Source organism: Bombina bombina, chromosome 1, assembly GCF_027579735.1.
Source record: "Bombina bombina isolate aBomBom1 chromosome 1, aBomBom1.pri, whole genome shotgun sequence".
In the NCBI taxonomy this organism is placed as follows: Eukaryota; Metazoa; Chordata; class Amphibia; order Anura; family Bombinatoridae; genus Bombina; species Bombina bombina.
In genome coordinates, this window is record NC_069499.1 from 1281334572 (window position 1) to 1281361221 (window position 26650).

Below are 26650 nucleotides of genomic sequence, written 5' to 3' on the forward strand. Positions count from 1 at the left end.
CATGTTCAGCCTATTTTAAGAAAAAACTGCAATTACAGTACGTTTTGTATTTTGTACTAATAAGTACCAATTTCTATGTGTTTATTGCACATTCAGTGTTCTTAAATTACAATTTACACTGTGCATATTTAATATGATTTATTTCTGGGTAATGTACAATAAAATGTTATGTTTTTGATAAAATGCGATAATTTATGCACCTTAACAACACAATTTTTCCCCACATATTTTTGTGAGAATGAGTCAATAGTAGTAAGAAGCTACACATGTCGTCAAACTTAATTTGATAGGTACCACGCCCATTTTTATGTAAATCTCCCCCAAGTCTCGGCCCATATACCCGCCCCTAGAATCCACCCCTTTTTAATATTGATAATTATTTTGATATGGTAATGATATAGCACCGTAATAAATAAAATGTATTTTTATTGATTGTAATGATTTTTATATGGTAATTATAGAATTGAGGAATAAATAAAATGTATTTTTATTGATTGAATAATTGTTTTATGAATGAGTGAAATGTTTTTTATTTTGCTGGGATATATGTAATATCCAATAGGCTTTGTAGGTAGTGATTATTTTTAATACCCTTTAAATTATTTATGTTTAAGGATATGGGCAAGACAAAGTGGTAATAAACATTTTCAGACTTGCCCACAGTATAGAATTCCATACTAGGGGCAAGTCAGAACATGTCGAAATAGAGGCATGTTCTGGCTTGTTGCTAGGAAGGAATTTTGTTTTGTTTTGCGGACAAGCCCGAACATGAATATTACAGCTTTATGTGCCCCCTTAGTAAGTAATTTTGTGCGCATGGATTTTTTTGGCTCCTGTATTTAAGAGAGTCCAATTGTGTGGTGTGTTACTACAGATTAATAGTTTAAATAATAGAATAATTTAACACAGACACAAATACAAATTTCAAAAGTTTTATTATGGAGAAAAAAAAAATATTTAAACAATAACAAGATTACAAAGATAATACAAAATAGGTGGAAAAAAACTGAATAATTTGTTTACATTTTCAAGTAGTCGGTTGTATAAGTGTACCAGTTCTTTTCTTAGGTAGTAAATAGCCATGAGGACTTGTTAGACCAGGGGGACTTAGTGAGCTGGACCTTAAAAAGAAGGCTCCCTCATCTCTTTCTTGTGAAGGGTTTTGAACATTAGTTGCTGAATTCTCATTTAACATCTTTAAACCATCAAGGTTTTCCCTGATTGTTGTGTTACCAACAACACTCGATGGGATGTTCAGTTCAGCCATTGCACTCAGAAATGTATTCCAACCTTGGGGTGTCTTCCTAATTGTAACATTACAATTTACACTACTAACCACTTCACAAATTATAGTTCTCGGGAGTCGGTGGTGCAAAACTTGGATGCAGAAATGACTTCTATTTTGAAGGGTGATTTATCTGATGGGAAAAAAATAAAGAAGTATACAAATGTGTTGCAAAACAAAAAAAGGGGGAAAATGAGTTTAAAGCTGTTAATCCACCACCAGAAGAAAATACTTTACTACAGATACAGAAACTATTACTATCATTCGTGAAGTGGTTAGTAGTTTAAATGACCGCTTCAAAAAGAATGCTGAACATCTACTGAGTAACATGGTTCAGGCTAAACACGTTGCTGGGTGGAATGACAAAGGAGAATTTGTATACAAAGAGCGTGTTGTGCCTGGGTCAAATATACTGGATCTGGTGCGTGGTGTTACACAAAATAATAATGTTACAATTAGGAAGACACCCAAGGTTGGAATACATTTCTGAGTGCAATAGCTGAACTGAACATCCCATTGAGTGTTGTTGGTAACACAACAATCAGGGAAAACCTTGATGGTTTAAAGATGTTAAATGAGAATTCAACAACTAATAATCAAAACCCTTCACAAGAAAGAGATGAGTGAGCCTTCTTTTTAAGGTCCAGCTCATTAAGTCCCCCTGGTCTAACAAGTCCCCATGGTTATTTACTACCTAAGAAAATAACTGGTACGCTTATAGAACCGACTACTTGGTTGAAAATGTAAATAAATGATTCAGTTTTACATGTTTTTTTTTCTTATTTTGTATTATCTTTGTAATCTTGTTATTATTTAAATATTTTTTTCTCCATACATAATAAAACTTTTGAAATTTGCATTTGTGTCTGTGTTAAATTATTCTATTATTTAAACTATTATTCTGTAGTAATACACCACACAATTGGACTTTCTTAAATACAGGAGCCAAAAATAGCATGCACACAAAATTACTTACTAAGGGGAACACACAAAGTTGTAATAATCATGTTCGGACTTGTCCACAAAACAACATTCCTTCCTAGCGACAAGCCAGAACATGCATCTACTGGCTTCGACGCGTTCTGACTTGCCCCTAGTACGGAATTCTGTACTGAGCAATCTTGTTATTGTTTAAAAAAAAAAAAATTCTCCATAATAAAACTATTGAAATTTGTGTCTGTGTTAAATTATTCTATTATTTAAACTATTAATCTGTAGTAATACACCACACAATTGGACTCTCTTAAATACAGGAGCCAAAAAAAAAGCATGCGCACAAAATTACTTACTAAGGGGGACACACAAAGCTGCAATAATCATGTTCGGACTTGTCCACAAAACAAAATTCATTACTAGCGACAAGCCAGAACATGCATCTACTGGTTTCGACATGTTCTGAGTTGCCACCAGGTACGGAATTCTGTACTGTGGGCAAGTCTGAAAATGTTTATTACCGCTTTGTCTTGCCCATATACTTAAACATAAATAATTTAAAGGGTATTAAAAATATTCACTACCTACAAAGCCTATTGGATATTACATATATCCCAGCAAAATAAAAAACATTTCACTCATTCATAAAACAATTATTCAATCAATAAAAATACATTTTATTTATTCCGCAAATATATAACTACCATATAAAAATCTTTACAATCAATAAAAATACATTTTATTTATTAAGCTGCGATATCATTACCATATCAAAATAATTATCAATATTAAAAAGGGGTGGGTTCATGGGCAAAGACTTGGAAATGGGTGGATATTTACATAAAAAGTGGGCGTGGTACCTGTCAAATTGTTTGGTGATATGTGTAGCTTCTTACTACTGTCATTTATTCATTTTGTATGATTGTTATATTACTATTTTCACTGTGCATTTTTGTAATGTATGCATCACCTTCCAATATGAAAATGCAGTATACGCCCAAAAGTGGCTTGATATAATTCCACCATGCTGGAGATCACTCATACCAGCACTTCCTAAAGCAATTCAAGACATTCATCTTGACAAGCTTGTTTAAAGGGACAGTCTAGTCAAAATTAAACTTTCATGATTTAGATAGGGCATGCAATTTTAAACAACTTTCCAATTTACTTTTATCATAAAATGTCCTTTGCTCTTTTGGTATTCTTTGTGGAAAGCTATCTATTGGGTACTTATAGAGCGCAAACTAAACACCCGTGAGGGTCTCAAGGCGCTAAAAGCTAAGAAGCTAAACCTAGATAGGATCATATGCTAATTTCTAGGCTGTTGAACTGCCTCTTATCTCAGTGCATTTTGACATTTTTTCATAGTTAAACAAAATAGTTCATGTGTGTCATATAGATAACATTGTGCTCACTCCTGCAGTTATTTAAGAGTCGGCACTGATTAGTTAAAATGCATGTCTATCAAAAGATTTGAGATAATGGAGCAGTCTGCAGAGGCTTAGAAACAAGCGGCTAGATTTAGAGTTTTGTCGGTTACGACCCGCGTATCTAACGCTGGCTTTTTCCCCCCCGCACCTTTTAAATACCGCTGGTATTTAGAGTTCACAGAAGGGCTGCGTTAGGCTCCAAAAAGGGAGCGTAGAGCATAATTAACCACCACTGCAACTCTCAATACCAGCGGTGCTTACGGACGCGGCCAGCTTCAAAAACGTGCTCGTGCACGATTCCCCCATAGAAAACAATGGGGCATTTTGAGCTGAAAAAAACCTAACACCTGCAAAAAAGCAGCGTTCAGCTCCTAACGCAGCCCCATTGTTTCCTATGGGGAAACACTTCCTAAGTCTGCACCTAACACCCTAACATGAACCCCAAGTCTAAACACCCCTAACCTTACACTTATTAATCCCTAATCTGCCGACCCCGCTATCGCTGACCCCTGCATATTTTTTTAACCCCTAATCTGCCGCTCCGTACACCGCCGCAACCTATGTTATCCCTATGAACCCCTAATCTGCTGCCCCTAACACTGCCGACGCCTATATTATATTTATTAACCCCTAATCTGCCGCCCCCAACGTCGCCTCCACCTACCTACACTTATTAACCCCTAATCTGCCGACCGGACCTCACCGCTACTATAATAAAGTTATTAACCCCAAATCCGCCTCACTTCCGCCTCAATAACCCTATAATAAATAGTATTAACCCCTAATCTGCCCTCCCTAACATCGCCGACACCTAACTTCAAGTATTAACCCCTAATCTGCCGACCGGACCTCGCCGCTACTATAATAAAGTTATTAACCCCTAAAGCTAAGTCTAACCCTAACACCCCCCTAAATTAAATATAATTTAAATCTAACGAAATAAATTAACTCTTATTAAATAAATTATTCCTATTTAAAGCTAAATACTTACCTGTAAAATAAACCCTAATATAGCTACAATATAAATAATAATTATATTGTAGCTATGTTAGGATTTATTTTTATTTTAAAGGCAACTTTCAATTTATTTTAACTAGGTTCAATAGCTATTAAATAGGGTAGCTAAAAGAAATACAAAATTACCTGTAAAATAAATCCTAACCTAAGTTACAATTAAACCTAACACTACACTATCATTAAATTAATTAAATAAATTAACTACAAATAACTACAATTAAATACAATTACATAAACTAACTAAAGTACAAAAAATAAAAAAAGCTAAGTTACAAAAAATAAAAAAATAAGTTACAAACATTTTAAAAATATTACAATTTTAAGATAATTACACCTAATCTAAGCCCCCTAATAAAATAACAAAGCCCCCCAAAATAAAAAAATGCCCTACCCTATTCTACATTAAAAAGTTCAAAGCTCTTTTACCTTACCAGCCCTTAAAAGGGCCTTTTGCGGGGCATGCCCCAAAGAAAACTGCTCTTTTGCCTGTAAAAGAAAAATACAACCCCCCCCAACATTAAAACCCACCACCCACATACCCCTAATCTAACCCAAACCCCCCTTAAATTTACCTAACACTACCCCCCTGAAGATCATCCTACCTTCAGTTGTCTTCAGCCAGCCGACCCACCAATGGAACCGAAGAGGAGATCCGGAGCGGCAGAAGTGATCCTCCAAGGGGCGCTGAAGAAGTCTTCCATCCGATGAAGTGATCCTCCAGGCGGCACAGAAGAAGTCTTCCATCCGGGCGATGTCATCTTCCAAGCGGCGCTGAAGAAGTCTTCCATCCGGGCGATGTCATCTTCCAAGCGGGGTCTTCAATCTTCTTCTTCAGGATCCATCCAGATTCCGCAATCTGGAATCAGCCAATCAGATTCAAGTTCAATCCGATTGGCTGATCCAATCAGCCAATCAGATTGAGCTCGCATTCTATTGGCTGTTCCGATCAGCCAATAGAATGCGAGCTCAATCTGATTGGCTGATTCAATCAGTCAATCAGATTTTTCCTTCCTTAATTCTGATTGGCTAATAGAATCCTATCAGCCAATCGGAATTAGAGGGACGCCATCTTGGATGATGTCCCTTAAAGGAGCCTTCATTCGTCGGTAGTCCGTCGGGGAAGAAGGATGTTCCGCGTCGGCGGAATGAAGATGGATCCTGAAGAAGAAGATTGAAGACCCCGCTTGGAAGATGACATCGCCTGGATGGAAGACTTCTTCAGCGCCGCTTGGAAGATGACATCGCCCGGATGGAAGACTTCTTCTGCGCCGCCTGGAGGATCACTTCATCGGATGGAAGACTTCTTCAGCGCCCCTTGGAGGATCACTTCTGCCGCTCCAGATCTCCTCTTCGGTTCCATCGGTGCGTCGGCTGGCTGAAGACAACTCAAGGTAGGATGATCTTCAGGGGGTAGTGTTAGGTTTATTTAAGGGGGGTTTGGGTTAGATTAGGGGTATGTGGGTGGTGGGTTTTAATGTTGGGGGGGTTGTATTTTTCTTTTACAGGCAAAAGAGCAGTTTTCTTTGGGGCATGCCCCGTAAAGGGCCCTTTTAAGGGCTGGTAAGATAAAAGAGTTTTGAACTTTTTTAATTTAGAATATGGTAGGGCATTTTTTTATTTTGGGGGGCTTTGTTATTTTATTAGGGGGCTTAGATTAGGTGTAATTAGCTTAAAATTGTTGTAATATTTTTAGAATGTTTGTAACTTATTTTTTTTATTTTTTGTAACTTAGCTTTTTTTATTTTTTGTACTTTAGTTAGTTTATGTAATTGTATTTAATTGTAGTTATTTGTAGTTAATTTATTTAATTAATTTAATGATAGTGTAGTGTTAGGTTTAATTGTAACTTTAGGTTAGGATTTATTTTACAGGTAATTTTGTATTTCTTTTAGCTAGGTAGTTATTAAATAGTTAATAACTATTTAATAACTATTCTAACTAGCTAAAATAAATACAAAGTTACCTGTAAAATAAATATAAATCCTAAAATAGCTACAATGTAATTTTTAATTACATTGTAGCTATCTTAGGGTTTATTTTACAGGTAAGTATTTAGTTTTAAATAGAAACAATTTATTAAAGTATAGTGTAGTGTTAGGTGTAATTGTAACTTAGGTTTTTATTTTACAGCTAAATTTCTCTTTATTTTAGCTAGGTAGCTATTAAATTGTTAATAACTATTTAATAGCTATTGTACCTAGTTAAAATAAATTGAAAGTTGCCTGTAAAATAAAAATAAATCCTAAGATAGCTACAATATAATTATTATTTATATTGTAGCTATATTAGGGTTTATTTTACAGGTAAGTATTTAGCTTTAAATAGGAATAATTTATTTAATAAGAGTTAATTTATTTCGTTAGATTTAAATTATATTTAACTTAGGGGGGTGTTAGGGTTAGGGTTAGACTTAGCTTTAGGGGTTAATAAATTTATTAGAGTAGCGGTGAGGTCCGGTCGGCATATTAGGGGTTAATACTTGAAGTTAGGTGTCGGCGATGTTAGGGAGGGCAGATTAGGGGTTAATACTATTTATTATAGGGTTATTGAGGCGGGAGTGAGGCGGATTAGGGGTTAATAACTTTATTATAGTAGCGGTGAGGTCCGGTTGGCAGATTAGGGGTTAATAATTGTAGGTAGGCGGAGGCGACGTTGGGGGCGGCAGATTAGGGGTTAATAAATATAATATAGGGGTCGGCGGTGTTAGGGGCAGCAGATTAGGGGTACATAGGGATAACGTAGGTGGCGGCGGTGTGCGGTCGGCAGATTAGGGGTTAAAAAAATGTTATTACAGTGGCGGCGATGTGGGGGGACCTCGGTTTAGAGCACAGTAGTTAAGAGCTTTATGAACCGGCGTTAGCCCAGACAGCTCTTAACTACTGACTTTTTTCTGCGGCTGGAGTTTTGTCGTTAGAGTTCTAACGCTCACTTCAGCCAAGACTCTAAATACAAGCGTTAGGAAGATCCCATTGAAAAGATAGGATACGCAATTGGCGTAGGGGGATCTGCGGAATGGAAAAGTCGCGGCTGGAAAGTGAGCGTTAGACCCTTTCCTAACTGACTCTAAATACCAGCGGTAGCCCAAAATCAGCGTTAGGAGCCTCTAACGCTGGTTTTGACGGCTAACGCCAAACTCTGAATCTAGCCGAAGGTAATTACAGAGGTAAAAAGTGTATTAATATAACAGTGTTGGTTATACAAAACTGGGGAATGAGCAATAAAGAGATTATCTATCTTTTTAAACTAAAACAATTATGAAGTAGACTGCCCCTTTAATATACTATTTAACAGTATAATATATATATATATATATATATATATATATATATATACACACACACACATACAGGTATACTCCGCTCATACAGCGGGTTAGGGAACGGAGCCCCGCTGTAAAGTGAAAACTGCTTTAAAGTGAAACAAGGCAGTTTTATCTTTCTTTTCACTTGCCAGTGTGTCTAAAAAGTTGAAAACATGTTTGAACTAATATATATTAGGAGTGCAATAACACTAAGTTTAGTTTAACACTCGCACAGCACAGTATTCAATTAGTATTCAATAAATACTGTACCTGTAATATAGTGACAGTTACTGTAGTAAAATTTGCCAGACTATAACACTGAGACACAGATTGCACTGTAATGCTGTAAACAGAGTGAACTGAGCATAACTAAATGGTGCCAGTCACTTTTCTCGCAATCTAACAAAGATTACAGCACTGTTTCAAAATCCTTGGAGGTTGGACTTCAGCTCCACAAAGTGCTGTATTAGCGAAGCACTGTAAAGTGAGGTATACCTGTGTGTATATATATATATATATATATATATATATATATAAACACGGTATATACTTATGTACAATATACCCACAATCCCTCAGCTCATATACTGTAGATTTATTATTCATGTACTAGTTTCACTATTGTATTGTAAGAAAAGAAGTTCAGTTGTAAATTGTACAGTCATTCAATACTGTAAAGGTATCAATTACATTAAACATTCACTTCAGATGGTGATACTGCTTTTACGGTCTACTTCAGAATTGTTATTGTTTAAAAAGATAGATAATCCCTTTATTAACCCTTTACCAGTTTTGCATAACAAACACAATTATATTAATACACTTATTACCTCTGTGATTACCTTGTATCTAAGTCTTTGCAGACTGCACCCTTATTTCAGTTCTTTGACAAACTTGCATTTAGCCAATCAGTGCCCTCTCACTTGTAAATCCACGGGTGTGTTCACAATGTTATCTGTATGACACATATGAACTTATGCCCTCTAGCTGTGAAAAACTGCCAAATGCAATGAAATAAAGGGCGGCCTTCAAGATTTTAGAAATTAGCATATGAGCCTACCTAGGTTTAGCTTTCAACAAAGAATACCAATAGAACAAAGCAAATTTGATGATAAAAGTGAATTGGAAAGTTGTTTAAAATTGCATTCGCTATCTGAATCCTAAACGTTTAATTTTGACTAGACTATGCCTTTAAGTTTTAAAAACAGTTAATAACCGTAATAATACTACAGTACATAGTAAATACATTGTGAGTGTATTCACTTGTAATCTTTGTTTCAGTCTTCACTGAAATTGGTATTTTGGGAGAACAATTGCTTCCCACAGTAAAGTGCAGTAAAGCCCCTCTTGGCGAGACTGCCTTCTTCTAACAGTGATCTTATCCCTTTAGAACATTTCACCTGCAATCTCTATTGAGAAGGGGATACATTTATAACACAATGCTATTGTGATGATACAACATCGGGCCCTTAGTGTAATTATTATTATGCATTTATTGATTATGCAATTTTACTGTTTTTTAATGGTCCTTATGTCTTTGACCACTGTGACAACACTTCTTTCTGGGTTCACTTTATGTTATTGTGCTGAATCTCTGATTTGACCTTCTTCCAGTTTATTAACTCTGCCTTGCCTACCAGAAGTCTGCTTTGATCTTCTTGATTGTTTTGTGACCTGGAACTGTTTGACCTTCTGCCTGTTTCTTAACACTGTTTTGCCTGCCAGACACATTCTTTGATCTGCTTAATTATTTTGTGTCCTAGGATTTGTGTCCCACTTTTTATTCCCTGAAATAAGTGAGTATATCTACAATGCACCTGTGCCTTGCCAGCCAACTCATTACATGAGCTACCTTCAGAACCACATTGCTAACAACTACGATACAAGATATTTCCTACTAAGTTTGTTTGGCTTCCTCCACCTGATGGGTGACACTCAGGGGCTCCATCCCTATAATAATTATGTTATACCTCTTATATCCACAACAGGGTCTACTTCCAGGACTGACACTGACATCAGTAGTTCCATCACAAGTATAGTTTAACTGATACAATGACTCAAATCATGTGGATAAATGTATTCCCTGGGGAAATGGATTCACTGCTGCACTGAATGGCTGCTTTATGATTCAGCTCTGCTCCCTATCAAAGCTGCAAAAAAAAAAACCCACAAAAAAAACATCTTACTCCATCCTTTCCGCATCCTTATGCTGAACAAAATGAGTGATTTCCTCTTTGAAAGCAATTCAATACATATTTTTTTTTCTCTCAGTAAAATCCTGTCAGATAGCTTCCACTACCAATGACTGACAGCACTCAAACACTAACTTAGACAGATACTTCTCAACCAATAACAAAAGACAATCTGCTGGATTTTACAAAAGAGCTTAAATGAACATATGCCTAGTATAGATCAGCAATTTAACAGTGAATTGCAACACATCTATCTGTATAAAAGACAAATATAAAAGTGTTTTAAACTGTCAGATTGTTAGCAACAACCACATGCACTCCAGCTTCTTTGGGGATAGTGCAAAAGACAGACTTTTCAGAGGTAAAATGTAGAGAAATGGTCAAAAAATAAAAGTATATTGCATTGTTTGACTGCGCATAAACATTTTAGAACACATTACATTTAAGTCTAATATCTCTTTAAATATTTTTTCCTATCTGAAGACTACAATTAAGGTCTGTAAAGAAGTTAATCACATATGACAAAGATCATGAGACTTAGACTTACTAAAAGGAATGAACTCTTTTGTTGTTATGAATTACAAGTTAGAGGTTTCATATTGCTGCAGTCAGAGCTTATTAACTAGCAAAAGCAAATAGAGGTACAGGAAACAGATCTCTTGGATCTCACATAGAAATAACAAAAATAACCCTAAATCTATTAGGTCAAAAGGTTTATCTGAGTATTTTGAAAACCTGTCCCACCACACAATGTTAAATCTAAACAGGAAGTTATAATTGTGCACATGACATGATACAAAATTCACCAGAGATTTATTTGTCGTCACATTTATTATTCCCAAAAAGAAATCATAATGCAGAAATGTTGAAAAACTGGTGACTATTTTTAAATTTCCTTTATACAACCAACTTATTGGCCACAAGGAGAAAAAAATGTAAACCTCTTGCAGCAGTTGTCTGAAAGAAAAAATAAATTGGACTTTATATCTCCAGTGGCTTAGAAGCCCCGTTGATCAGCCAATTGGAGTGAAATGCGCGTAGGTGGTGGCTAGGCGCTCTGATGCCCGATGTTTGGCTTTAAAGATTTCCTTTTGCTTACATGAAGCGGATTTGAACTGGGATATTATTGTTGCGATCTGGAATGGACAATAACTGGTAACAGCGTGAAAGTTTTTCCTGGAGGTCAATACATTAAGGAGAGGTACTTTGTAGCTTTTGATATGGAACTGCTATATGTGGAGCTTGCTTTCATTTGCTTGCTGTCCGGATTGCTCTAACTACTATTCAGCTTGCTTCTTCCTGTACGCTGCCTTCTCCTGCATGTTATGGAGCATAAGCCATACTATCTGGGATGCCAGATTTGCCTAAAGTTTTTAAGAATGTTATATGTTCTGATATGTACTGCTATTCTTTGCATTTTGTGTTGATTTGGTATCTTCTTTCTTTTTTGCACCTTATATCCAGGGATATGTGTTCTGCCATGATGACAGGATATGCCTTTCTATAAAAATGTGTATTAATAAAATATTTTGTATACTGTTTAAAAGAGTGCTGAAGTCCCTTTCTTTTGTACACCAGGATTACCATATCCTTGGTATCTAACTTTCATTATTTTAAAGAAATATAGGTTTATTTGGTCTGCATCAATTATTTATTTATATATTAACAATAATTGCTTAATGCTTGTTCTTTTGTTTATAACAAGAGCAATATTAGATGTAACAATAGGGAGGCTCCACTCTCCTCCCACTTTTTGCAATATGGTCATTATATCAGTCAACTCCGTTTCCAGATCATTGATACTGTAGCTTATGCTAGGGGGGTGGGTGATAGGGAACTCCTCTTAAAAAGTAGGGAAGCAAATTGAACTCTATGCAGCCAGTGGGCGTAAATAAAGAATTCAATCCAAATGCTTTCCTATAAATGAAGTGTATAAAATTGCTTTTGATACAATCTTCTGTATTCCACATCATTGTGTAGGGTTGATACTATTTATGTAAATATGTTTTTAAATAATGTTCAATGTATATAATTTTAAATGACTATATAAAATAAAATTGCATTAATTGTTTTAGCCACCAGGGGGTGTAGATACTCCTGGTTTGCGATTGGAGACCCAATAAGGGATATGGCTATATATTGATGCTTCATGTGGTATCAGTCATGCATGATTAAGGGCAGGAGGCCCGAAACGTTGCATATCTATGTGACCCTGCTGTGAATAAAAGTCATTTTATTACAAAGTGCTGCTGCCTGTGTGTGGATTTATGATTGAAGGCTGGACAGCTTCCTTGGCAGCGTGCACTACACTGCAGGTTCTGTGCTCTATTGGTATTGTATACTGAAGGTGCTGTTATATGAAATTTGCACACAGTGTTGGGACATTTGAAATGGATAAACAGCATGATGAAGGGTTACCTATGTATGTTTTGCTACACTGATGTGGATGCAGCAAAGATAGTTACATCTGTTCAAGGTTCCTGTGAGTTTTTAAAGACCCCTGAGACTGAAATCAGTAATCTCTATGAGAGGCAGACAAAAAAACAAACTGCATTGGAATTGCATGCCGTAACATTGACTGAGTGAAAATAATTCCTAGGGGTCTGCGCATGAATGTGCGCCCTACATTACTCACTGATAATGAGGAATATTGCAGATTGTTTAGTAGCATCTTGAATAAATGCTCTTATGATTTAATGATTCTGACCATTGAGTTTCTACAGAAAGAAATTGCCAAACAAAGAATGGAGGTTGCAAGAATCAAAGAGGAATTAAAAAGTAAAGTTTCCAACGATAACTTTGTGACTTTGTCAAAGGAAGTGGATAAATTGGAAACCGAATATTGCAAGGTTATAGAGGCTAAGAAACTATCTAAGTTCCAGAGAGATGCTGAGGAATATCAATCGGAATCGTCTACAGATGGTCATGTGACCAGGAGCCCAGATACCGCCCACAAACAGGAGAATCACGTGGGAGATGGCGTCCCAGACGGAGACATCATATGGATGCAGCAGGCAGTGAGACTGATTCTTCTATCAGTTTTTTAACGGAGGTTTCCAAAGGAGAAGTCACAGGGGCAGCCGCAAACACAAAAGCCGCAAAAGAAACCCCGGTATAGTCCCAGAGACTGCAGAGATACACCTGGAGAGCGAGCCGTGAAAGTAATCAGCAAGAGGGGCTTATAAAAATAAAATTATCTAAGAAAGCTGGGTGTTCCCGTACTAGACTGGAACATCAAAAGCATCTAATAATCAAAGTCGGAAAGGCCTTTGAGAAAGCAGGAATGAAACGTGCGTCAGGCGTTTTGTGGCATGACTGGGTCCTGGCCAGGGGCCTTTGGTATTATAGCATATAATATTGTGAAATTGGACCATTCATGTCCCTGTATGTCAATATATTTTCTGTGTATTTTAACTGTTTTTAATATTTTTTTTATTTTTATTCTATTAACGTAATAAAAGATGTTTTAGCTATTTTTCCTCATCTTTTTTGAGGGTGAGACCCCCCCCCTTATGTTCCATTTCCTGTGGATTAATTGTATTGTGTCTCTTGTGTGTGCTTATGGGATGCTACTTTCTCTTTCTATGTAAATTAACTTTAATCATACCTTGGCTCATCAGGTTTTTATTATATACATGTTGAGAACATTACTATAGTAAGACCACAACTAACAGGTTGTTAATACTTTGTAACATTAAAGGGGAGGTGCTTGAATGAGGCAGATGAATCAAACCAATAGCGGCAATGCTGTAAACTCACTGTTTATCATATGACAGGGGCTCTTCCTGGTTGCCGGTCGCCACTATGCTGTGTCTCATAACGCTCAGTTACATGATCGTTAAGGATCTAAAGTTACTAAAGATCAGTTTTGATAATGATGAGATTGCTAAACAGTAGAAATGACTGCAAGGTTAGTATGATTATAGTTAATATCTGATGCTTGCCACTCACTATCAGGTTGTACTATATTATGACGTATGCAATTTGTACAACATTATGTTTTTTTATAATAGATCTTTTAATTGATCCATAAGGGGTTTTTATGCCATTTTAAACAACTTTCCAATTTACTTCCATTAACAACATGTGCAGTCTTTTTATATTTACACTTTTTGTATTAACAGTTCCTACTGAGCTTGTGCAAGAATTCACAGAATATACTGATTGGCTGATGGCTGTCACATGATACAGGAGGAGTGGAAATAGACATAACTTTTACATTTGTCAGGAAAAAAATCTATTACTCATTTGAAGTTTAGCTGTGCTATTGCATTGTCTTGTTATCATGCATTTGTTGATTATGCAAATCAACTGTATATACTGGTCCTTTAACATGTGGTGTCGTGTCATTTAGCAGGATTCTTAATTCACCATATTTGGAAATCTGGAGACGATTTATTTGTTTGGAGAATAGCTGAACAACTGCACCAATATACTTTTATTCTGCTTACCCGAGTGTTATATTGTGCCTGGAAAACCATCAGCAGGCAACAGTGTGCAATGCTACACAGACAAGCACAACAGGCCTTTGCTGTGTTTACTGCTACTGCACAGTAATTCTGAACTGTACAGTTAATGTAACACATGCTAAGTTGCAGTATTGGTAAAACAAAGAATGCAAGCTTTCCGTACAAGTGGCTGCAATCTATCACAATTAGGAATAGTGTAGTTTGCTGAAAACCCCAAACTATCATAAAAGGGAAAGCCTTTGAAAGAAAATAGCAATACAACTTGAAATACCACGCAAGCAAGTAGCCCAACTAGCATCATCTTACACTCCATGCCCACTAGCACCCCCTAGAATAATCCCAGTGTCCACTTCTACCCCTCTTGCCTATTAGCGCCCCCTGGGTAGGGTATACACTTTGGGATACACTGAAATAGTGCATGTAATTTCAAAAAACTTTTTAATTTACATAAATTATAACATTTACTTTGTACTCATAGTATCCTTTCATGAAAACATAAATATAGGTAAGAATTGGGACCAGCAATGTACTACTGGAAGATAGCTGGTGCTAGATAGCTACACACATATGCTACTTGTCATTGGCTCACTAGATGTGTGCATCTAGGTCCTAGTAGTGCATTGTTGATTTGCAGGCAATAGCCCAATAAGAACGCTCTAACAAAACAGCATTTTCTATTATGTCCCTTTTTTTCTTTTCTTTTTTTTAATTTTTTTTATTGATGAAAATTTTTAAATACAAATACATTTAAAGTAGGATACTAAAGAGTATCCAAAGATAGTATATAAAAGACTTTTAGCTGCTAGGTGGAGTTTTAAATATTCAGTGTTTAGGATAATTATAGGAGGAAAGAAAAGAAAAAAACAAACAAAAAAAAACATAATGAAAACATAAGATCTCTCTCATACCTCAATTTCTTACAATTGAATGTTAATAATGTTTTCTTTACGCTTAATGAAGGTTCTGTCTTGATATATGACAAAATCCCTCCAAATTTTCGTATACGTGTTATCTTTTTTTCTCTCTAGTTTATAATCATGGGCTGTTATTAATGCAGTATTCATTAATACATTTTTTGCCTCCTTAATAGAGGGCACTCTAGAACTAGTCCACTTAGTGAACAAGAGTTTCCTGACTGTTAAGATGGTGGTTAAGATGAACTTCTCTTTACTTCCCCATGAAGTGCAGGGAGACAGCAATATTATAGAGTCAATTGAGAGGGTTATTCTAAACTCTACTACTTGGGAGAGGAAATAAGCTACTTTTAGCCAGAATTGCTTCACTTTTGGGCAGTCCCATAACAGATGGCCCAGATTTGGATCATTTTGAGAACATTTGAGGCACTGGTTTTTGACTTTGGTGTTCCATTTGGCTACCCGTCGTGGTGTGATGTAATCTCTGTTAAATATCCTAAATTGAGTTTCCCTTAAGTATGCCGAATGGGAAAGAGATTGAGTTTTTTTTAGACTTCTAAAGAATTGGTTTAAGAGGTCAGGCGATTCTAACATGCTCTCCCAATACAGCAGTAATTGCAATGTGCTTTTCCCTCCTTCCACTGTTCTTAATATTTTGTAAATGGTAGATAAAGAACATTTTTCGGGTTTAATATTATCCAATAGAGGGTGATCTAAACCTATTTGAGGAAATAGATTTAAGGTTTTATAAACATAATTTTTTACTTGCAAGAAGTAAAATTTGTGTTTAGTCTGAACTGTGGGAATTTTATTTTGAAATTCCGAGAAGTTATACAACCTCTTGGCCTTACAATCCAGAAATTCTTTAATAGTAAGAACTTTAAAGGGTGACCAAAGTCTAAAGATATTAACTGTGTTGCCTAAAGGAAAGAAACAGTTCCCTTGAATAGGTAGCCACTTAGAGACGGTGGTTGAATGACCGAGTAACCTCATAGTTTTCCTCCATGTTATTAGAATATCTTTATATAAGGGATCATTAACAATTGTCCTCCCCAATAGTTTGTTTGGTGAATGTATCATAAACCCCACCGAGTGAGGGGAACAGACCTGTTCCTCTAATTGTCTATCAGAGAGTTTAAATGATTGTAGTAACCAATCAATTGGGAAACGTAAAATGGTGGCTAAATTGTACCATTCCAAGTTTGGTAGGGCTAATCCTCCTCTCGGATAAGTCTGGTATAACGACTCTAGTTTCATTCTTGGTTTTCTCCCGCTCCACAGGAAATACCTCAGTGCTCGGTTGAAGCGCCAAAGATCCCGTTTCTTGATTAAAAGGGGGAGCATCCTACAAGGATATAAGATTTTGGGAACTATGAACATCTTATACAGCTTTACTTTGCCCGAAATCGAGACCGGGACAGATGCCCAACTCTCCATTTTTTCCTTACTCTCCTGAAGAACTGAAAGAATATTATCCCGGTACCAATCTGCAGGATCAGTAGAGAGTTTCAGACCCAAGTATTCCAGGACGTTTGATTCGATAAACTGATAAGTTTGACAGTTATCCAGTCTATTTAACCAGATTACTTTTGATTTCGAGAAATTGGTTTTGTAACCGGACACAGCACCATACCTATCTAAAAGATCCAGCACAGAATTAATAGTATTCTTAGGATTGGACACAAGAAGATCATCAGCGAATAACGATATTTTTAATGTTAAATTACCTATATTGATTCCTATTAACAGTTCTCTCAGTTTAATAGCCAATGGTTCTAGAACTAGGTCGAATAGCAGCGGGGAAAGAGGACAACCCTGACGGGTGCCTCTTGAGAGTGTAAAGGATTGAGTAATATCACTATTGATCAGAATGGATGCCTTAGTTTCCGAATATACATTACAAATAAAGTTAAGAAAGTTATCTCTTTAAGGCCTTGACCATAAATGGCCATTCCACTCTGTTGAAGGCCTTCTCTGTATCCAAGGATAGCAGGAAGGCCTCCGGCAGAGCAGAACTATCACCGCTATATGAACAAATTGCATGAAGAATTATCCTTATATTTTTTTCAGAGGTCCTCCCAATCACGAAGTCTACTTGGTCGCCATGAATAATTTTAGGTAAAATCGGCTTCATTCTCTCTGCCATGATCTTCATCATAATCTTGTAATCAAGACTGAGCAGGGAAATCGGCCTGTAAGCTGTAAGCTCCACAGGGTCTTTATTAGGTTTAGGAATCAAAACAATATTGGCCCTTTTAAAATCTTCTGAAACTTTAACATTATCCTCAAAATAACCTTTATACAAATTCCTTAAAACTGGGATAATCTTGTCCAATAATATCATGTAGAACTCCAAGGGCAGATTATCTGGGCCTGGTGTTTTTCCTTTAAGCAAAGATGTGATAATCTTATGTATTTCCTGTTCAAGGATAGGTTTATTTAAGGACTCCAGATCTTCATCTGGAACGAAGGGAAAATCAATAGATGTTAGGAAAGTATCAATATCCTCCAAAGGAGAACTCTGAGAAGAGTAAAGTTCAGTGTAGTATTTCTGAAACAGAAGAGCTATCTGATCTTCTTGATCTAAAATAATATTATTGTCCTTTTTAATAGCTATAATAGGTTTCCTCTGGGTTTGAGTTTTAAAAACAGAGCTTCCCAGTTTTGTTTCCATACCTTGAAAATGTAGCTGTTCTTTTGTGTAATGAATCTTGAGCTTCTTCCAGGAGAAAGTAGTCTCTTTCCTTTTTACTTAAAAGGTAATTGTCTCTATCTATTTTAATGGGATTACTTATATACAGAGCATAAGCATCTTTTAATTTATTTGATAGCTCCTTAAATCTAGATGTTTGTTGTTTCTTTAGCCTAGTCATATAGGAGATAATCTCTGCTTTTAAATACAATTTGGCTGTTTCAAAAAAAAATGGGAACGTTATCTCTACAATGGCTATTAAAAGAGCAAAAGTCTTCCCATGCCTTTACCAGGAAATGCTTAAATTTAACTGAATTTAGTAAATATGTAGGGAAAAAAATGAGTTAAATGTTTGTAATTTCTTAACTTGAATTGTTAGTATTACTGGAGCATGATCCAATAGCGTAAATTCCAAGATACCACATTTAGAGACTTTGGATGCCAAAGTTTCTGATATCAGAAATAGGTCCAGTCTAGAAAGAGTCTTATGAGATTTGGAGTGGCATGTAAATTCTCAAGAATTAGGATTTAACCTTCTCCAAATGTCTATCACACTTACTGCCTGGGAAAATAGATTAAATATTTTCTTCTCGTAGTTGAGATAGTATTTCGTATAGTTAGTTTTTATTTTCTGTTCTCCCAATCTACATCTATCAAGATATGAATTTGGAGTAATGTTAAAATCTCCCCGTTAATATTATCTTATCTTTTGAGAATTTAAGTATACTTTTGAGCAATTGGTTCCAAAATGACTTGTTCGGGGTATTAGGACCATATAGGTTCACAATTAAATAATTCTGTTTTTGGATCTTAATTCTGACCATTAAATATCTACCCTGTCTATCCTTTATTACCTTAACAATTTCATGTTCAATGTTTTTATGGATTAAGATCATTACCCCTCTTGCTGCTTTCCTGTATGAATAAAAAAAGGAATGTACAAAGCCACGGACTTTAAATTTAGTATGCTCAACATCGAAAGGTGCGTCTCTTGAAGACATATTACATCCAGAGCCCTTTTACTGAGAAAGTTCACCACCGCCTTCCTTTTAATTGGGGAGTGAATTCCTCCCACATTCCAGGAAAGTACCCTTATTATCTAAGTCTTATGTTCGAGAGTAGCTAGCAGGTAAAGAGGAGAGGAGAGAAAAAAAGAAAAGAAAAAAAAAAACACAATATAGTAACCTAATATAAAATAAAAATTTGCCCGCAATAAATTTTGAAATGGAAATCTTAACTTTTCTCAAAAATAAATATATATGTGATAAGATACATCTAAAGTAACAATAATATTTAGAAAGATAAATACAGGTATACCCCACTTTACAGCGCTTCGCTAATACAGCGCTTTGTGGAGCTGAAGTTCAACCTCCAAGGATTTTGAAACAGTACTGTAATCATCGTGAGATTGTGAGAAAAGTGACTGGCACCATTTTGTTATGCTAAGTTCACTCTGTTTACAGCATTACAGTGCAACCTGTGTCTCAGTGCTATAGTCTGGCAAATTTTACTATAGTCATTGTTACTATTTTACAGGTACAGTATTTATTGAATACTGTGATGTGCTAGTGTTAAACTAAACATAGCACTATTGTACCCCTAATATATGTTAGTTCAAACATGTTTTCAAGTTTTTAAACACACTGGCAAGTGAAAAGAAAGCTAAAACTTCCTTGTTTCACTCTAAGGCGGTTTTCACTTTACAGCGGGGCTCCGGTCCCTAACCCGCTGTATGAGCGGGGTATACCTGGTATTGAACAAGTTTTGTGATAAAGTGCAACATTGTATAATATTTAACCTCACTAAATTTTGAGGCATTGTAATAAAAAAGCATAGACTAATATTCATAACAAAAATTGTGTTTAAACTTTTTCCCAAAATAGTGAGTTTGAATGTGAATTTCCCAAAATAATGAATATGAATTTCCCTAAAATAGTTATACATGTGGTAAGATACTTCTAGGATAGTAATAATTTTAAAAAGGATAAATATTAAACCAGTCCTTAGTCTTTTATGTCCCTTTAATGCATTTGTTGATGATTGATATATTTGGATTGCTGATCACTACAATTAAGTGAAATGATTGTCTATGATAAGAAAGGCAGTTTTTGTGACTCCATATGAGTTTTTTTTTTTTAATCGCCTAAAGAAAAAACAAAATTCCCTGACATTTGGTATGAATGTATATTTATTTTCCTAGTGTGTGCTTTTGTGAAATAAGTACATACATATAACCACATAGAAATATTTAGATATTTGATTAGAAGTGTCATTTAAAAAAATCCAATAATTATGAAAAAAATATGTAAGTTGGTGTCAATGCTTGATTATATTAGATCTTTAATTTTTTAAAATCCTTATAACTTGGATTATAATAATAGACCATGTACATATACCTAGTGAGCGGTACTATTAGCAAAGTGACAAAAAGTTGTATTTGGAATGCACAGTAGTTTCGGTGACTTAAAAATATGACATCACCAGCATGTGCTAGTGACATATGGGAATACACGCGACTTACTGCCTAATAGCACACAGGTTCAGCATTATCAGTCAAGCGGTGACAACTTCCAACAGAAGCATCGTCACTACTGCACATAGAAAGCACAATATAGTTACGCTATGTGAAAAGCTTACTTTTACATTTCCAGTATGACTGTATCACTTTAAAATTGTAATATGTTCCGTCACTGTTCTATATTCATAATACAATGAAATCAGAATAAACTTAATGAAAATAAACTATGCGACGTATGCTACTTTCTTGTAATCGAAAACCTGTGTGACGACCCAGCAAGGTGTTATTCTATACTAGTGGTGTATAGACCACATACACAGTTGACTGTAACGGGAATACAGATTAGACGTATATCCTATGTATGAAGTAGTATGTATAGTGTGCACAAGGCTGCACTGTGTGTACACGGTACACCAGCAAGTGTAAGCAGCGTGTGCTCGGTGCCTGCGCTGGGCTACTCTCGGAGTGTAAACTACTAGTTACCGCCTCCGGAACGTCACTTCCGCTGTACACACACACACAGAGAACAGTCTCCAGGCGGGTGGATAGGTCGTCAGTGACGGGATGTAGAGCGGCCCCGATGCAGTGTTTAACCGGAGTACGGTGAGTGCGGCCTCCAGGCCGTTGTAACGCTGGCACATTAGGAGAGGGCGCTATGAGGGAGTAGGGAAGGCCCAGGCTGGATCTGTGTGTAGGGTCTTGGCTGCCTTGAGAGGGCAGTAAAAAGCTCAAAGGGTTTAGGTATGGCAGAATTTAACCCCAGCGCCCCACATAACGTACATTCCATTGGGTGGCCCTTGTGTAATAGAGGGAGTGGGGATGATAGCTGTGGCTGTACAGGCGCTGAATATGGCTTAGAACTATTGATGGGGAGGAATTCGCGGATGTCACTGTGGAGATGTTAACTGAAGATTGTTTTGGGAGTTAGGGCAGTCAAGTGGTGGAAGTATACTAGTTTAATGGTAAATGGTGTCAAGCTGATAGAGTGTGTTTGGGGGGCTAGGGGTGCTGGAAATATGAAGTGGGTGGGGCTAACATGATTTCTTACATACATTTTTTATACGTTATTATATAGAAATATGTTGAAAGATACTCTGCATTAAATAACTCAGTACCTCATATATACTTAAAGTCTTTGGGGCAAGTTCACATAAAATTGTTTGCACTTTTTGAAAGTTGGGGTTTGCTGCAGAACCCCTTTGATCTGTCACTGGGGGCTGTACTAATAATTATTTGAGGGTTCTGCAGGTTGCATTGCCATTAAATGTCACTTTATGAAGTAGGAAGCAAAGGCTGGTGCTTATTGTTAAAGGGTCTGGTTGTTTGCCAGGTTTGTTTAAAACTTACACAGGGTTACTCGGGCTTTATTTTTGTTTGGCACTGTAAATACTATGCATTGGTGTTTTGATGCATGCACAGATGAAGACAATGTAGGTTATACAAGACAGCATTTCTTATTGTTTCACATTATATTATTGTTGTATGGTAGCATTCTAGAGTCTTTTGAGGTGATGGGCAGATTTGCTTGGATCTGATAAGAGGATTCTGTTCATCCTATATGCAGTTGTGTTTACACTGCGTATATCTGGTATTAGGGCATGGTCATTTTCACCTATCAGCCCCCAATGTTCCTAAGCACGTGTCATTAGCTAGCTGAACATTAACACTTTCATTACCTGCAACAACACATAGCTTCCACTTTTAACTAAGAGCAATTGCTTTGTATTAGAAATCAGTGCTAGGTGTGTCCTATCAACTATGTGAAGCAAATGCTTTCTTAAAGTATATTCCAGATAGTAATCTCTTTGTGAGTTTCAGTGAAACCAATCACTATAGTGTTGCAAAGGTTCCTGAACATGTTCCTGTCAAATTGTGGCCTTAGACTGTGACAATTGTTCACTTACTATGTGATTTCTAATGACTCTATCTAGCTCCTATAATCTCAGCATGCTTAATGCCCCTCCCTTCCCCATGCCCCCTTTATCACTATAAGATGAACATCACAGGCCTATCAAGGTCCTGTTATTACTTAGTTTTGTACACAATAATTTAGTGTGTACAGTAGAACACTAACACACACAGCCCCTGCAATTGGCATCAACACTGCCCCGTTTTTTAAAACTTGGAGTGTTGCATATTATTGTCCCATCAATCACTGTAAACCATTTGGCTTCTGTATTCACTGACCCATTAAGCACCGAAAATAAATGTGTTGCACATCACTGCCCCATCCCAATTTTCACTGTGTGTGCTGGCAGTCACTATCCAATTCCAGCATTCTTGTGACTTTGTACACCAGTGTTTATTACCTAAAATAAACATGTCCAGTGCATCAGTTCTAAATCCATGGAATCACTGTGTATTTCATAGTGCCCAACCCTTTTGTGTATATCTATATTGGCTGACAAAATATCCTACTGTTTTATGTTGACGGAGAGATTGGTTGCTGCAAGGAGTTGTGAGATGTGCAGTCATTTGATTACATCTACATTGGATAAGATTACCCAGCAGTGTAATTATTTAATATGGAGCATGTGATCAGTTCCTATATTTCGCACACGGTTGATAGTATTGTAATACTATACAAGTAAATTTTGTCCAACAATTTGCCCATTATTACATTACATTGTAGCTAAGAATAAACTTGAAGCTATCAAAATTGTAACAAATTTAGAATCCTCAAAATATTGACTAGAAAACAAAGAAGTTATGTTTTCATATGTTGAATAATATATTTTCATGTATAACATAAAAAAGTAATAGCTACAGTGCCTTAGTTACGGTAGTTTTTGTTTGTATGTTGTACTAAATAAACCCTTTTTGTCCATTTTAAGAGGATCCGTGCAATTTTTACATCTTTATTTATTCTTTTTTTTTTGGCTTACCTGTGTATATGCAGATTCCTTATCTGACTTTTTTTCAAAATGTATGAATGGATCTTCAGTATTCTCAGTAGCTCCTAAGTGTCATATACATTTGTAAACTCCAGCTTTAAAAATATATTAAAGGACTTGGCTCGCTGGTTACTGAGCTGTATGGTATATCACTTTTACATTTACTCTTCCTTTCTCTAGGATCACTATGGCGATACATACCTTCTAAATACACTTATCACTTGGTGTGAGAGATGATCTTAATTACTATTGTGCAAGAAGAAACAGAGCTTTGTTGATACATCTCCACAGGAATATAAATAACTTCAGTAGTTGCTGTATGTTAATCAAAACGGTTTAATTATGTTGCACATCAGCAGCTTTATACATCAGTGTTCTATATAAATATTTGGTTAGGAGACGTGGTTAAATGATTGTAGGTTAGTCACTTGCTCTTTCATTCCATAAAAGAATGGTGGTTTCAGGGATGCATATGACTTTGATGAGATTAAGTTGGTAAAAAAACAAACAAATCATGGATGTTCTGGCTTTTTTTATTTTGGTTTGAAATGTAATTATATAATGCAACATAAGTACGGATGTTGGTGATTTTCTATCCTTATAGAACCTTTTAAAATAAATGTAATGTGTCCTACATTTGAGAGAAATGTCAACCTCAAAATGGTAGGAGCTAGTGTACCCTATTAATGAGAAGTCTCTATTAATGAGAAGTTTTATAAAGGAGGGCTGATTGCTCAAAATATTTCCTTTTGTAACCAAAGTTAAACACTACCTTCCCCTCCAATAAATGCAGGACCACAAATCATCTGGATCTGAAGATTGCAGATTGGGTAATAAGAAAAAACATCATATCACAGCAGATAGGTTTTGGAACTACATTCACCATGATGCTCAGACACTTTAAAGGGGTAGTCTAGTCAAAATGAAACTTTCATTAGTCAGGTCATGCAACTTTCTAATTTACTCCTGTTATCAATTTTACTTCATTCTCTTGGTATCTTTAAAGCAGGAATTTAAGCTTAGGAGCCGGCCCATTTTTGGTTCAGCACCTGGGTAGTGCTTGCTGATTGGTGGTTATACTTAGACACCAATCAGCGAGTGCTACCCAGGTGCTGAACCAAAAATGGGCTGGCTCCTAAGCTTACATTCTTGCTTTTTCAAATAAAGATACCAAGATAACAAAGAAAATTTGATAAAAGAAGTAAATTAGAAATGTGCTTAAAATTGCATGATCTGTCTGAATCATGAAAATTTTAATTTTGACTAGACTATCCCTTTTACGCTGGATGAGCAACATGGGGAATGTAGTTCCAAATACTCTGGATGACCAATGTTGATCACCCCTAGCTTAAAGGTTGCACATTCAGTGAAGAAGAATGCTGTGTTTCAGAGGTAAACGACTCCCCATTTTGTGAAGCGTGCTAATTGTAGAGGAGTACAGTAGTCCACCCATCATCATGATCAGTGTTGATCCGTGTGTCAAAGAAAATCTAGATCTACATTGAGCAAGGCTTTTGGTCTTTATTCTTTTGTTATTCAGATGTTTAACATAGGGGGTTTATTTAAAATGTATGAGCTTACAGGAGTCAGACACATGCTTGAAGTAACATTTTAGGAGTCATGGCTTCCATGATTTGTCAACTCGTAGTTTAACAGATTAGATAATTGATTATAATTTTTATTACATTTTTATAGTTTAGGGCAGCTCAGTATTGAAGAAGCCTTAAGGGCTGCATATACTTTTTTTAGCTATTAAACACAAATAATAAATATCCTATGTCCAGGGACACAGTGCCATATTTAAGGTTGCAGGGTACTCTCTGCTATATTTCCCTATTTGTCACCACTCCACATGACTCTTATAAATTGCAGCCACCTTGTTTCCCTATCCCCTGGAAGTCCACAAACATTTTTATCTTCTTCAAGGAAGCAAAATCTATTTACACATGCTTATTTCTAATTGTTCTGTGGCCTCAAAAACAAGTGCAAGTATGGCCTACCATTGACTTTGCCTGGTATAGGGTTAAAAAGCTCAGTATTTTGTCTTTATATTTAAAATATCATGTAAATTAATTTGATTACAATTTAACTATATGACTGGCTTCAACCATCATACTGCTTTCCTACTTCCCAGAAATACATTACATGTGCGTTGTATTTGATTGTGACCCAATGGTTACAAAGGCAGGAAGCGAGCGGTTTCCTTATGAAGCTAGACTTCCTATGTTAGCCACATTCCCATTTTTTTTGATCTCCTATTTGTTTTCATGTGTGCAACCTGATTACTTCACACACAGAAAAATGCAACAGTGGTATCAAGTTTAAAGAAAAGTCATGTAAAAATAGTGACTATTTTTGAAAGAACTTGTTTCCTGCATGGTGGCCTTGACTAGGCGAGTGTTGCTCTTTTATTTGCATCTATTTGTAGTTTAGTGTTATCACTTGTCTAAAAGTGGGAAAATAAACAATGTTACTACTAACACTATGGAACTATTGTGTGCTTTTTTTGTGAGTGGAATGATGCAACTTTCTCTAATTTTCTTTCTCAGGTTTGTTTGATTTCAGTATTTGTTTGCTTTATTTGAATATGTAAATGTCTTCTGTTTTAAATGATTTTATTTTTTTTTCATTTACTCTTTCTAGTGAATTCTCATTTTAAGTGTTTGAAATATGGCCAACAATATATAAAACTTTGGAGCCTACTTTTTATGTTTTGTAAGAATTAATTGATACAATGTTAGATTTTAATTAGTTTTTTTGATTAGTTGTAAAGAAACGTTTCTGGAACAGGGATCAGTAGCCAACATTGCGTGTGCCAGGTTTGGCACTCAGAGGGATATTTAATGGAGCTGTTTATGGTCATTTTATAGATTTTACTTTGGTCCAGCACTAATAAAAGGTTGCCAGAATATGGTTCTATAATTTGTTTCCCCTCGCAAATTCTGTGTATATATTTCTGTCTCCGTATTTAGTTTTATGGTACTTTGGTACAAAAACAGTCACAC

The 26650-nt window shown here is 36.0% G+C and overlaps 1 protein-coding gene across 1 annotated transcript in view; it reads left to right on the forward strand.

Annotated features, from left to right (window-relative positions):
* The first annotated feature begins 21219 nt into the window (after nucleotides 1-21219).
* GARRE1 (granule associated Rac and RHOG effector 1) overlaps nucleotides 21220-26650 on the forward strand; it is a 481286-nt gene continuing 475855 nt past the window's right edge. The window contains 1 exon segment of the mRNA XM_053701459.1: nucleotides 21220-21354. The gene's annotated coding sequence lies outside the window, so the exon portion shown is untranslated.